An 8123-nucleotide genomic window follows, 5' to 3' on the forward strand; every position below is an offset into this window, starting at 1 on the left:
GTGAGTTTTCTGACTATCTGCATGAATCCCAATGGCTAGGACTTTTTTTTCAAGAAAAAGCTACTTTCACCTACTACCATGATCAGCAGTGTCTTGAACACCACTGTGTACCTGAGAGGCAAGCTTGCTGGCTCCCTGCAGCCCACCTTCTCATTCACTCTCATCCAGGAAGACACACAGACCATTCATATTGACCATCATTCTGCACCCCCAGGGCCAGCTTCTTCTCACCCACAGTGCCTGCTTAGTTTGAGAAGTGAAGGTCACCTGCTGTTTAAGGGCCATTGCACCTTTGTTCAATAACAAACCTAGGACTACTACCTGAAACATGTATCTGAGTTTACTTTTGTTAACTCCTTCCAATATACCAGAAATATAAATTTTATTTAGAACATTTGCATTTCTAAAATTATACCCTCAAAGTGAGGATTAATAAATTATTCAGAATATACTCCTTTGTGAAATTTGACCAGTAACCCTAGGAACCCCAAGCCTCTGCAGCAAGTGCCAAGCCTACAGGTCTGTGAGTTGGGCCATGTGTGCCACCCTGCAGAGGTGGCTCCTGTGGGCAGGGCTATAGCGCCGGGGCTACCCAGGCCAGGGGAGCAGGAAGCATGGCTGTGTTTCCCAGGGCTGCTGCCAGTTGCAGCACTTCACACTGGACTGTAGTTGTGAGGGCAACCAAGATCCACCAGCTGAGGCTTCAACTTTCCTTTCAGTGTAGGGCTTGGCCAACTCTGTCTGGCTGAGGATGAGTAGCACAGGACAGCACTCTTCCATCTGTGCACAGCTGGATACAGACATGGGGCGACATCTGAATGTTCAATACCTGCTATGATATCCTGATCTAGTTTTGATGACTCCCCTCCAAAAAGGAAGAGCCGTCCTGGTGCAGTCCCTTGTGGAGGGGGAAAATGCAGACAAGACTGTGGGCTGGGACTGGGATATGCACCTCTGCTGGGTCCCTTGCTCAGCACTGCTGGGATCCAGGGACATCTCGCCCTCTGTCCTTACCTGGTTATTTCTGAGCCTGACCGCAGCAGCAGGCTTGTCAACAAGTCACTTCCTACTGTGGCCTTTCCTAAAGCCAGGATCTTATCTTTAGTTTGCACATTTCTATTTGCTGTCTTCAAAAGTCTACCTCCTAGATTTTGCAAATTCATTTTACCAAACAAGAGTCACACTGGAGACAGGTGATAGAAGGGCCTTCTCTCTGCTAGGGTCTTTGGCCGCTCCACACCTGGGATCCTGCAGAGCCCATTCCTGCTCATGTGGGGTTGGTGCGGGTCTAAGGCTTCTCCTGGGTCTGCCTTCTGCTCCAGGGTAAGGCCACCGTGCTCCATGTTTCAAGAAGCATTAATTGTGGGCTGGCCCTGATTGTGACTTGTATTCTGCCCATTTTTAATTTCTTCCAAGCTCATGTCATCGTCCTCATCTAGAAATGCCCCCACAGAAATGGAATTCCTGTACTTCTTCCCATTGCCAGAAGTTGGGGCTTAGTCTTGGAAGACAGGCCTCGTTTCTGCCCTTTTCCTGCTAAGCAAGATACTCTTCCAGTCTCTGCAGGTCCTCCTGGGAAGACAGGTTCACAAAACAGCCCAGAAATTCCTAGTATTCAGCCCAGTGTTACCCCAGCTCATGAGCTAGCTCCCTTCCCACTCTCAACGCCTCTTTCTGGGTTAGATTTCCTGACACTGTAGAAGAAACCTGCTTTCTCTGGAGGTAGAATTTTCCAGAGTCACCGAAAATCTTCTGCCTTGAATGGACACAGGAGCCCTGCAAAGGCTCTCAGGGTCAGCACAGGTTCTCTGGGGTCACCTCCACAGCAGCTGGTGTGTGAGCCTCAACTATCTGGTCTGAGGACCACAGTTCCCGAATGACCAGAGAGGAAGTATCTTCTGCTCTCAGAAGTGGCACATAGTAGTGACCCTTTAGGTACACTCCGATTTGCTCTTTCAGTTCCACAGGCTTATTTTTGCTTCGTACACAAATCACATCTTCAAGCGTTTTTCCATATTTATTCCTTGTGTTTTTCACAATCAAAGGGTGTGAAGAAACTACATTGACCACATCCACATCCCAGACTTACAAGCAAAGTGCAAAGGTGTGTCCTAGCCCACTTTGGGATGTTCAGATACAGGTCCACGATGTAATGGTTGTGCTTCTGCGGCATGCTCTGGTCATCGTCTGGGTACATAAGCCGCATGAACTCAGGATTTTCTAGAGTCTCCAGCATCAACTGGAAGACAGAAGCCTGGTTCTCTTTGGCAGCAACATGCATGACATTGTACCTACACCCTTCCTGCACAATGGTGGTGTTGTTCCCTGAGCCGATCAGATACCAGAGGGTGTTCCAGGTGATTTCAGAAAAGGTGTCCTCCTCCCCCTTCTCTACAGTTATCCGCAACTTGGCAGTGAGGTCCTGTGCGGGGGGGTTGTAACTGTTGGCTCACTCCTTGATAAGCACAGACCATCTTTCAGCCCACCACTGCTGAGTGCTGCCCACACAAGGGACAGCGGTGACCAGGCTCTGCTTGGAGAAGAGAAATAGTCACAAATTCCTCTAGCAAATTTCTCAGCATCTTCCCTGGTTGGAAAAACTTTAAATTGGGACCCTTTTTATCATTTTGACAGCTTGCAATGCCTCCTTTTTATCTTCATAAACATGGATCTTTTCATTTCTCACTGTGCATTCCTCGTACACCGAGCAAACTCCATAATACAGGGATGTCTCCTTAGAGGGTGTCACTCTAACCTGGTGGGTGTCAATCCTGAGGGAGGCACTGAGGGACTCTGGGTATGCCTTGGATGCCACCCCTTCCTCCTCTTAGAGATTCAAGCCCACACTGTAATCAAAATCTCTGTCTTTAGAAAAACTGGCCTGCGGAGTCGGGTTTCCTCCAGCAGAGGGCAGAGTCCTTAGTGTGTCCTGGCTGAGTGCTGCAGCCGCTGTCTCCCTGAGGTGGGGAAGAGAGGAAGGCAGCACTCCGCATTTCTCCAGTAGAGTCTGAGCCAATTTCGTTTCAAAAATGAACCTGTGGTTAATATAATGGGCCCACATTTCAATCCAGCTCTGACGACTTCTTCTCTGAGGTCATCTGGACTCAGGAGTTTTAACCGAGGCAACACAGCATCCATTGTCACATCGCCTGCGCTGGGGGCCACAAGCGCTTCTCCAGCCGTCGCACCAGCCAACGCACTACTACGTGTCTCCTTGGAAATTGATTTATTTATCATTATGTAATGTTTCTTTATATCTTTGATAATTTTTCTTCCTTTGAAGTCTTCTTTGTCTGAAATTAAATGAAGTGATCCCATCATGCTAGCATGATGTATCTTCCTACACCTCCTTTACTTAACTGTGTATTTATATTTAAAATTGGTTCTGTATATACAGCAAAATTAGGTCTTGTTTTTAATCTACTCTGACACTTTCTAGCTGTTATTTATTCAGATTATTCACATTTTTAGTGATTATTGATATTGTTGGGTTCACATTTGTAACTACTTTCTATCCATTGCTTTTATTCTTTGTTTCCCTATCCCACTTGGTTTCTACATTTTCCCAGATTTTCTAGTCTTAATAGAGCATTTTACATGATCCCATTTCCACTCATCTCTTGGCATTTTAATTATATTTCTTTAAAAATATTTTGTCATAAAAATATTTAGTAGCTATCTATAATTTTCAGTAAACATTTACAACTTATCAAATTCACATTCGTATAACTCTGTAGAATTTCATGGCTAGTATGTACTTTGAACGAGGGTAGTCTCAATTTCTCTCTCCTTTCCCTTAAAAATTCTTTTTTCATTATGTATGCCCATAAACCTAATCACACAATGAATGCTTGCTGTTATTGTTTTAAATGAATAGCTTTACATTAAGCCAATTAAAAGTGAAATAAATTTAGATTTTATTTTTCCTTTACTTATTCCTTCTCTATCATTCTTCCTTTTTAATGTAGATCCCATTCTAATATATATATATGTATATTTTTATGGATAAATATATATCCATATGGGGCCACATTTCAATCCAGCTCTGATGACTTCTTCTCTGAGGTCATCTGGACTCAGGAGTTTTAACCGAGGCAACACAGCATCCATATAAAATATTTATGAATATTTTATAAATATTCATAAAATATCCATAAAATATCTCCTGGATCATGCTCATTCAGTGATCATATAGTCAAGACTTGGGTGTTTAGTGTCTGTCCTTAATTCTTCAATTAAAAGACAGATTGACAGACTAGATTAAGAAACAAAAACCAAGCTCTATTTTATCTGAAAGAAACCCTCCTCATCAACAAAGTCATCCACATACTGAAAGTGAAAATGTGGAAAATGATATTTCATGTACATGAACTCCAAGAGCAAGCAAGAGTAGATATTCTTGTATTCTATAAAGCAGAAGTCAATACAAATTAGTCAGAAGTGACAAGAAGCTTGCCTTATAGTGATATATGGATCAATACAAGCAGAATATATAATGATTATAAATATTTATGCCTTAAATGTTGGTGCCCCCAATTTAATTAAAGAATATTACTTGGCATAAAGACATAGGTAGGTCTAAATATAATTACAGTGGGTTACTTCAATACATCACATATTAACAAAGCAGTAATCCAGACAGAAAATTAGTAAAGATTCCGCAGAGTTAAATAACATGGACTTGACAAACATCTATAGAATATTTAACATAAAACAACTGAATACACACTTTCTTTTAGCTTTTCTTTTTAGAAAAGACAATCTCTTTAACATACTGTACTTAGAAAAATGGATATTCATATGTAGAAGGATAAAAATAGATTCCTATCTCTCACGCTGCACCAAAGTTAGCTGAAAGTGTATCAAAGACATAGGAATTAGACCAGAAACTCTGCAACTGCTAGGAGAAAACAGAGGGTCACACTTTAACATACAGGCACAAGCAGTGACATTCCTCAATAAAACTCATAAAGCTCAGATACTGTGTCCTTATCCAGTCTGATTCCATTTCTTCTAATGTCTTAAAGCATTAATTGGAATCAATCTCTTTATTTTCCTAACGCAGGTTTATACTTGTTCCTCTTAGTCGCTCTTTTCCTTTATATCTTATTTGCTCTGCCTCAAATCCACCCATTCATCTTTTTCTTCTTTTTATCTTGGTTTGTATTGTTATTTTTTAATATTTTCATTCTGTTTTTTTTTTCTTCTTGTGCTCAACTTTTCTCTCATTCCCTTCTCTACCTCTATAAAATGTTAGGATAAATTTACTATATTTAATAACTAATCAATCTATTTGAGAACATTAAAACAATTTTATTCCTTAATTAGAAGAATCATGAACAAGATTGTCCACAAGTTTTTGTTTTTCCTAAGGCTGATTCATATGAAGCTTTTCTCTGAAGTCATTGTAGAAAATAGGGTTTAATGTATTCTCTCAAAGTGGTACTGATGCTTGAATCAGCAGAAGACGCACTTTGAACAAAAGCATCAATACCTGGATATTTACTTAGCCCAGGGCTCTTAAGATGATGAAGCTCACTATAATACCTTGCATAAAAGTAAAAAAAAAAAAAATCCAAACAGATGGGTAGACATTTAAGCATTATGAAAAAGCAAGGGACAGCCCACAACAGTCCAACAACTGATGTCATCATTGACACCACAGTGGAGGAAATGTCAGAGAAAGAATTTAGAAAGTTTATAGATAAAATGTTCTATAGCTTAAAAATGTAAAAATGAACTTAAAAATACAGGAAGTAAAACATCATGTTAATAATGAGTTAGAGATTCTGCAAAAGAAACAATGGAAATGATAGAAGTAAAACAATCAAAATAAAAACTCAATGGAAAACATCACTAATAAATTAGACCATGAAGACAGATTCTTAGGCCTTCAAGACCAAGTGTGTAATATTGAAAATAAAGTCAACAATAAAGAAAAGATGTTAAGAGACCATGACCAGAATTTTCAAGAAATCTGGAATAACATTAATAAACAAAATATAAGAATAATGGGCATAGAAGAAAGCTCCAAAATACAAACTGAAGGAATGCACAATCCTTTTGATGAAGTAACATCAGAAAATTTTCCAAACCTCTAGGAACAAGATGAAAATCCAAATACAGGATGCATATAGAACCCCAAATATGTGATATCCAAAATCTTCTCCAAGACACATTATAATGAAAATGCCTAATATACAAAATAAACATAGAATTTTAAAAGCCATAGGAGAAAAATTACAGGTCATTTTTAGATATAAGTCAATTCTGATTTCAACCGATTTATCAACTCAGATACTAAAAGCAGGGGGGCTTAGAATAATATATACAATTCCCTGAAATGAAATGGGTGCCAACCAAGATTATTATGTACAACCAAATTGTCATACGGATTGAAAATGAAATAAATCCATGATAAGCAGAAACTAAAGGAATTCATATCTCTAAGGCCTGTACTACAAAACATTTCAATAAAAAATTCCATGCAGAAGAAGTGAATATGAAAATTAGCATAGAGATAAATCACACTGGAAGAATGGCCAATTAAAGGAGAATCATGTCTGAATTAAGCAATAGAAATAAGTCAAAATAGTAGAATATATAAATCATTTTTCTCTAATAATATTGAATGTAAATGGCCTAAATTCTCTAATCAGATAGATTGGTAGATTGGATTAAAAAAACAAGACCCAACCATATATTATTTGCAAGAGACTCAACTTATAGGTAAAGACATGAAAAGAATGAAGGTGAAAGGATGGGAAAAGATATGCCATGCAAATGGAAAACAAAAGTTAGCAGGGGTAGCTACTCTCCTATCAGACAAAGAAGATTTCAAGCCAAAAATTAATCAGAAGAAACAAAGAAGATCACTTTGTACTGGTGAAGGGAATGATTCAATAAAAAGATATAATGATTATAAATATTTATACACCACATGCAGATGAACCTACATACATAAACAAATGTTTATCAAAATAAAGAATCAAATAGATCACATTACAATAATACTAAGTGATGTTAACATATGTCACTCAATATTAGATGGGTCATCCAGACATAAACTAAGTAAAGCTTCTTCAGAACTAAAATAATATTATTACTCAAATGAACCTAACAGACATATACAGAATATTTCACCCACCAATGACTGAATTCACTTTTCTCTTTGCAGCACATGAAACTTTCCCTAAAATAGATCATATTTAAAGGCACAAAGTAAATCTAAGCAAACACAAAGAAATCAATATAATTTCTTACATCCTATCAGATCATAATAAGATTAAATTAGAAATCAATAACACAAGGTAAAACAGAAATTGTTCTAAAAACTGGAGATTAAATAATGTACTTTTGAATAAGGAATCATGGAGCAATAAAAAATGAAAAGAAAGATACATCTTATCAAGATCTCTGGGATAGTACAAAGGCAGTCCTAAGAGGAATCTTCATTGCTAAATTTAAAAAATTATAGTTTTTAAATAAATAATCTAACCTTACACCCCAAGGCCATATAAAAAGGAGAACAAACTAATTCCAAAATCCATAGAAGAGAAGAAATAATTAATATCAGAGCCCAAATTAATGAAATTGAGAATTTTTTTAAAAAGTCCTGGGGATCAATTCAACAAAGATATGGTTCTTTGAAAAAGTAAACAAATTGATAAACCTGTAGTCAAACTAACTCGAAGAAAGAGAAGCCACAAGTTAACAAAATTAGAGATGAAAAAGGACATATCACAACAAGTACTTCTAAAATCCAGAGGATCATCAGAAACTATTTTTAAAATTAATTCTCCAATAAGTTAGAAAATTTTCTAAAATATTGACAAATTTTTAGAGCACAAATGACCTACCCAAATTGAACCATGATGATATAGAAAACTTAAAAAGACCAATATCAGGTAATGAAATTGAAGCAGCAATTAAATCCTTCCAAAAAGGAAAAGTTCAGGACCTAATAGATTGTCAGTAAAGTTCAACCAGATCTTTATAGAAGAACTAATGGAAATACTTCTTAAATCGGTCTGTGAAATAGGCTCCCTGCCAAATTTATTATCCTAATATCAAAATCAGACAAGACATATCAAGGAAAGAAAACTTAAGACCAATATTCCTGA

General features: G+C 37.6%; 1 pseudogene across 1 annotated transcript; it reads right to left on the reverse strand.

Moving 5' to 3' along the window:
• Positions 1-245: 245 nt before the first annotated feature.
• Positions 246-3237, reverse strand: LOC306665714 (ankyrin repeat and LEM domain-containing protein 2-like; annotated as a pseudogene). Its single transcript has one exon. The product of its transcript is annotated as an ankyrin repeat and LEM domain-containing protein 2-like (transcript).
• Between the last annotated feature and the right edge of the window lie 4886 nt (positions 3238-8123).

The sequence above is a fragment of the Sciurus vulgaris genome, assembly GCF_902686455.1.
Source record: "Sciurus vulgaris genome assembly, chromosome: 7".
Taxonomy (NCBI): domain Eukaryota; kingdom Metazoa; phylum Chordata; class Mammalia; order Rodentia; family Sciuridae; genus Sciurus; species Sciurus vulgaris.